The sequence below is a fragment of the Helianthus annuus genome, chromosome 7, assembly GCF_002127325.2.
Source record: "Helianthus annuus cultivar XRQ/B chromosome 7, HanXRQr2.0-SUNRISE, whole genome shotgun sequence".
NCBI classification, from domain to species: domain Eukaryota; kingdom Viridiplantae; phylum Streptophyta; class Magnoliopsida; order Asterales; family Asteraceae; genus Helianthus; species Helianthus annuus.
This window is the reverse complement of record NC_035439.2, coordinates 103,339,924-103,346,975: the sequence shown is the minus strand read 5'-3', so window position 1 is coordinate 103,346,975 and position 7,052 is coordinate 103,339,924. Positions and strand designations below refer to the sequence as shown.

General features: G+C 39.9%; 1 long non-coding RNA gene across 1 annotated transcript; it reads left to right on the top strand.

The window, feature by feature from the left end:
* Positions 1-3,045: 3,045 nt before the first annotated feature.
* Positions 3,046-4,036, top strand: LOC110938430. The gene is made up of 2 exons (XR_002591388.1): positions 3,046-3,513; positions 3,624-4,036. It is a non-coding gene; the product is annotated as an uncharacterized LOC110938430 (long non-coding RNA).
* The last annotated feature ends 3,016 nt before the right edge of the window (positions 4,037-7,052 follow it).

Sequence of the window (7,052 nt, the reverse complement as noted above, 5' to 3'; positions counted from 1 at the left end):
TATGAACAATAGGGAAAGAAAATGACCGGGTTGTGTGTTTATATATGAAAACCCACTCGACCCGAATGGATGTAAACGGACCCCGCGTGACCATTCCTCACAAGTGAAATCAATGGATCCTAGTTTTGGCGGGAAAATGAGCTTTAGAGGCCCTAGGAGGAGGACATGTGTCCCCTAATTAAGGCTTTTATTAGGTTGTATAGATTAGGCCTTTGGAGTGTCTAGAAACGGCTAACCGGCTTTACAGGACGTGAACGGTGGTTTACGGAAAAATCTGCTGAATATTAAGCGACAACAAACTGATGCCGTACCAAATACTGACAACGCCGACAAATACGGATTTTCTACTAATATTTTATATTTATGAATTTAACGTTGTGAATTTATTTCGCTTCCGTACATCGCAAAACGCACACAAGAACGAGAACGCGACTGCAGAAAACGCACCGGTAACGAAACGGAAGCATCGGACACGCGCGTTACCTTCAAAACTTAAATTTTTCGATATATTTTTTTCGTAATTAAATTTTAACAATCGTAGTTGAAACCGGATCGAAAAACGAATTTAAGACGACAACGGCGCGATTTTACGCGGTGATTACCATAAGAGACAACAAACGCGCAAACATCGACTATCGACCCTAAATTTTTGCGTTTAGGATTTGTACCAAAAGAACAGGCTTTCTACCCCTTCTAGCGAGTTATTAGCATCTGGGAGTTCTAGCGACTGACTTGCCCGTATCTCTTGCCTTAAAGGTTTCACTGCTCTAACTAGGGTATCCCGCAGAAAGAAGTCAACTAGAAGGCAAAATCCACCTAGTCAAAATGGCAGTTACGGACTAATGTACTTGAGCCTATTTATTTTATCGATCGATAAATGGCATTCTTTTATGCGCTTTCTCGCTAACAAGCCAAGGAGTCCCTAGCGGGCTATCCGTCATGAACTCGAAGAAGTGCAACAAGACCAGTATGCGTCTCATCCCTAAGACTTGTTTGCTCTGTATGGAGTGTCCCGTGGTTCCTCGAGTGCCAGCCGCAGAGAGGAATGCCATCAACTAGGGCGCTATTGGCCACTAACCACTCGCTCGCCGGACGCTCGGGCTCCGCGTTTCAAGTTCGTTATCCTAACCGTATCCTCTGCTCCACCGGGAGCCTAACACTAAAATTTTATTCTAGAGTAAATTACAAGTTTTGTCCTTTAAGTTTACACCAAATTTCAGGCGGTGTCCTTTGCCTTTAAAATTGACGAGTTTTGTACTTTATGTTTTAAAATGTTACACGTTATGTCCTTTAACCCTAACACAATTAATTTTTTTTGTTAAATTATATTACATAAGGGTATTTTAGTCTTTTTACCTATTTATTTAAAAATATTTTAACCCCAACCACCACCCCACTACACTACCCCCACCTGCCACCACCCCCTACCACCAACAACTGCCGCAGGCACCAGCCCACCACCGTCACAAACAGTTCACCACCACCAGTTCAATTGAAATAACATGAAGTAGGTGTGCTTGAAAGTCAAGAATTGAAATATCAATTTCCAGGTATGATCCTTTTCAAGTAGACATACTGCCAAATACAATTTTCCCTTTGCAGCATTAAAAAAAAAACCTCAAATTGACCTCCTTTTGAACAAGTTTCAGAGCACAATCACACCTCAACTTATAAATTACATCAATTACAAACAATTACAAAGGAATTTGCTAAAACAAATGGTTAAATTTGAGATCTGTTAAAACAAATGGAATAATAACAGATCTTTTGGAATTTGAAACAGGCTACGACTAGATCGAGGCTCCACCGGTTCAGATCTGGTGATTTTCGACACACTTTGGTCTTGTTTTTCTGTTTGTGGCCTAAATCCGGCGACTATGGTGTTCGTGTTCGTCGGCTATGGTGGGGATACTGACGACTGAGGTGAACAATGGTGGTTTGTGGTGGTGGGTTTGTTCAACTGATGAACATAAGTAGAGTGAGAGAAGAGGTGGCTGGAGCTGGGCAGTGGTGGTGAATGTCTAGTTCAACTGGAGTGTGTGTTTTTACAAAGAGAGGTATCGTTATAAAAAGGGCGGGGAAAAGACTAAATTGCCCTCATGTGCTTTGCATATGACCTAACTTAACGCTTAAAATTTACTGGGTTAGGATCAAAGGACATAACGCGTAACATTTTGAAACATAAAGTACAAAACTCGTGAATTTCAAAGGCAAAGGACAGCGGCTGAAATTTGATATAAAGATAAAGGACAAAACTTGTAATTTACTCTTTATTCTATGAAGTTACGACAATTTCGGGGTTTCGAAAGCGGGTTCATACGATTTGACGGGCCACTAGACACACGAGTTTTGGGCTTGTGGGCCTTGGGCCCAAGCCCAAAACCCACCACACTAACCTGCTTATAAATAAGAGCTTAGCCCCCTTTTTAATTCTCATTCCCTAATAACAAAATACAGACTATAAGTCTGTTCTCTCCCCTCTCGATCTATACATACACAAACTCAGAGAAATCAAATGTTACATACCAAATAGGAGAACACAACCCAAAAGACTAATCTAGTGGGTGAGAGAGCCCATTTGGTATATAAACCCCACATTAGTTGCCCATACAACCGATGTGGGACAAGTCCCATACCTTGCAATGGTACTAGTCCATAACAATCGACCCTCCTTAAGGGCCAACGTCCTCGTTGGTCACGGCCATGTTGGTCACGGCTGGCTCTTTCCAGGCCACCACTCCATGGGCCACCACTCCGAGCCTCGTTGGTCACGGCCACGTTGGTCACGGCCACGTTGGTCACGGCCACGTTGGTCACGGCCACGTTGGTCACGGCTGGCTCTCTCCAGGCCACCACTCCGTGGGCCACCACTCCGAGTTCTGGCTCTGATACCAATGTTACATACCAAATAGGAGAACACAACCCAAAAGACTAGTCTAGTGGGTGAGAGAGCCCATTTGGTATATAAACCCCACATTAGTTGCCCATACAACCGATGTGGGACAAGTCCCATACCTTGCAATGGTACTAGTCCATAACATCAAACTCCTCACAAACAAGACCCAACCCAGCCACACCCCCCATTCTCGCCTCTCTCGGCTCTGACGAAAAACAAGTGGCCACCACTCTCCGGTGGTGGCACACGGTGAAGATGAGCCCTCCGGTGGCCGATGATGACAATCCGGTAGCGCCGGTGGTTCTCTCCGACGAGCAAGACCCCCTTTTCTGCGAAGTTTGATCGGTGGCCAGACCGACCGACCGGCGGTCAGTTCATTTAACCGGCGGTCGGTTTATAGACCCGGTGGTCTTTGTCTTTGACCGACGGTTTTATGAATGATGGTGCGATGACGAGAATGGAGAGAGACGGAGAAGAGAGGAACTCGAAGAGAGAGAGAGATCGGTAGACGGAATGGCGTCGGAAAACGGCAGCGGCGCCGCCGCAGGCGGCGGCGGCAGCGGCGACCAGTTTTTCTTCTCCGGTGAGCGGCAGACTACGGTCAGAACGCGATTTCGGTATGTCGTTTTCAGTCTGCGTGGTTAGAACCATTTTGTTGGATTTGAACTTGATTTTTTTGGGTTTATTTTGAAATCGGGTTTGTTTTATTTATTTTTCACGACATCAGATTGGGATTCAGCTTCGGTACAAGTTCGGTGCGGCTCGGGTTCGGTGTTCGGGTTAATGTTTGGCTCAATTCGGTTTGACTCGGTCAAACCGAGTCAACTCAGTCGGTTCAAGTCAGCCGGTTCGGGTCAAACGGCTTGGTCAGATGGTTCGGTTCGGTTGACTCGGTCGAACCGAGTCAACTCGGTCAAGCCTGGTCAACACAGCGAGTTGACTCGGTCAACTCAGCCAACTATTTTTTCGGCGTTTCGACACGAAGATTCGGTAAACGATTTAGGATGAACATTATTTACGTTAATTAGTTTTTATATTATTACCGTGAAAACGAGCTCGAACCGAATAAACGACGAATTATTAGTTAGAATTACGTAGATTTACTAATTATTTTGTTTATATAAATTGATTATACGCAAATACTGTTGAGTAAATTGTTGAATCTTGATAAAATAACGACAACTTGCGTTGTCGGGGTTGTCCCAAAAACAGAGGAAACTCTGCCTGTTTTTCGAGAAAATCCGAAACCAAAACTCGTTTTATTATAAAACAAAACAATGGGATTCAAATCATCTTTTATAAAACGAATATAAATATATAATTACTTGCGACAACACTTTACAACTTACGAAAACGACGATTCAGAAAGTATTTACAACAATAAATATAGTATTTATATTTATTCTAAACTTTGAAATTTCGACAATTCTGTTATAAAAATAAATATAGTTGGTATATTTATTTCGAATAACAAACCATACGACTTCTTTTATAAAATAAATATAACTCATATATTTATTTCGGATGTCAAACAACACGATGAACCTTTTTCTAAAATAAATAATAGTATATGTTTGAAATAGTAAACGACATGCATTCGTTTTATAAAAATAAATACAGCTTATATATTTATTTCAAATATCGGACAACACGTATTCTTTTATAAAATATAGATATAATTTATCTACTTATTTCAAACATTCAACAACTCGATGATTCTTTTATAGAATAAATACAACTTTCATATTTATTTCAAACGCCTAAACGACACATTATATATTATATATATATCAACGTACGACTTCTCGAGACAACTAACACAATCGTATCGATATATATATTTATTTTTTTATATAAATATTTATATATTTCAAATATCTCGAGAACTAAATCTTTCCAGTACTTATTAATTATTACCGACATTAAGCGAAATTAAACGAGTATAACTTAACTATTTTCGTTAAGTTAACAACTTACGTCGAATTGTTCAGTTAACGATTCAGTAGAGCTCGGTGACACGTAGTTTAGTTACTGCGTTTATTTAGAAACTTATAAGATATTCCGTGTTCGGAATATTGTATAGTGCATGCTAGCGAGTCTCGTCTTGGAAACGACATCACGAAGTCGTAATTAGCTAGCCTTGCACAAGGCAATCCAGGTGAGTTCATAACCCTCACTTTTTACGGTTTTACATTTTTATAAATGTTTTCGGGGGTGGAAAGACATGCAAGTTTTGCAAAAGTAAACAATTTCTCGATAAACAAAAACTTATTTCTAAACCATGTTACGAATGGATTTCAAGGAACTCAAACGGCTTACGAATGATTTATACTAAATATACCGGTTTTACAAAACAAATACGTATTCTCGAAACGTGCATGATTTTCATGAGTAAGGACGGGATCGTCCTAGTTTTAATATGGGGCTGGGTTGGTTTGCGTACGTAAAACGAGACAACCCAGTGAGTTCATGTCCCCCTTTTCTTTAACTGTTTTCAGTTTTATAACTCTCGGGGGTGGAGTACATGTTACGGATGTTTAAACGGTGTGAAATGACTATGAAATGAACTACTAGTTCATGTGAGCATAGACTAAATTTGAAATGCCATTAACTCTTAATTAGGGACGAAGGTTAGATCTAACGGGTACGGCCGAACCCCACTCATGGTACCTGTGACTACTTGAGTGCTTCGGTGTCCAGTCGAGGTGAATCGACAATAGTCGAGGTGAATCGACAATAGTCGAGGTGAATTGACATAGTCAAGGTGAATTGACATAGTCGAAGGAGAATTCGACATAGTCGAGGGAAATCGACAAGGGTATAAGCCTACTCATTTCGAGTGCTCCCTATGTCCTCACATGCTTTAATGTCCTTGCAAAACTTTAATTTGATTTGTTCATAAATGCTTTTCATACCTGTTTTCAAAGGAGTTTCTCAAAGGTTTACAAGTTATTTGGAGCTCACAGTATTTATATACCAGGCCAAGAAAAATGATTTTTCAGTATTTACACGACAACTTTAAAACCGGTTATCAAAAAGATTTGTTTTAAATCTCTTCCAAAACAAACTATGAACTCGTTCAACTTTATGTTGATTTTTCGCATGTTTCTTTCTCAGGTTGCATATCAAAAATAATAGCACGGTTGGAATAGGAGGACCATTGGAGATACGAGTACTTAGTGGGCGTTCAATTTCTAGAAGTCTTAGCTTATTTGCTTCCGCTGTGCAATGAAGATACCAGTCCAGTCACCCCAGCTCTGATATTTTCGGGGTGTGACAAGACAACCAAAAACTTCCAGGTGGTCAAGAAAGGGTTTAAAACCAAAAACTAACTCATACGGAGTTTTCCCACTAAGCACGGAAGATGGAGTCCTATTTATCAAATACGAAGCCGTTAGCACACAGTCTGCCCAAAAACTAACAGGCACATTACTTTGAAAAAGCAAAGCCCTAGCAACATTTAACAAATGCCTATGCTTCCTTTCAACAATACCATTTTGTTGAGGAGTATAGGCACAAGAAGTTTGATGAATTATTCCTTTGGATTTGCAGAAAGATAACATTTGATTGTTAACAAATTCTAACCCGTTATCACTTCTGAAACATTTTACTCTTTTTGTAAATTGAGTTTCAACAATGTTAACAAAATCTTTAATATTTTCCAAAACTTCATTTTTATGTTTCATTAAGCAAACCCAAATAGCTATAGAATAATCATCAACAATTGTTAAAAAAATATTTTAACCCTTCCCTACTAGGGACCTTATAAGGACCCCATACATCCAAATGAACTAATTCCCCCAAACATGAACTCTTATGATCACTTAACGGAAAAGGTTCTCTATGTTGTTTAGCCCTGTGACACACATCACAAGGTCTATGATCAACATTTGTTTTCATTTTAAAATCATGATTAACATGTTTTATCACATTATCAGAGGGGTGTCCTAGTCTAGCATGCCACAGATTATACAAATCTACATGATTACAACACACCTTACTTGTCACAAGAATTGCCACAGACATATAAACCCATCTACTTGACTACCAGTCACCAGGACTTTCTTGGATAACAAGTCCTGTATGTAACATTTATGCTCATCAAAACCAATAAACAACTTATTGTCTTTTGCAAGTTTATGTACAGATATCAAGT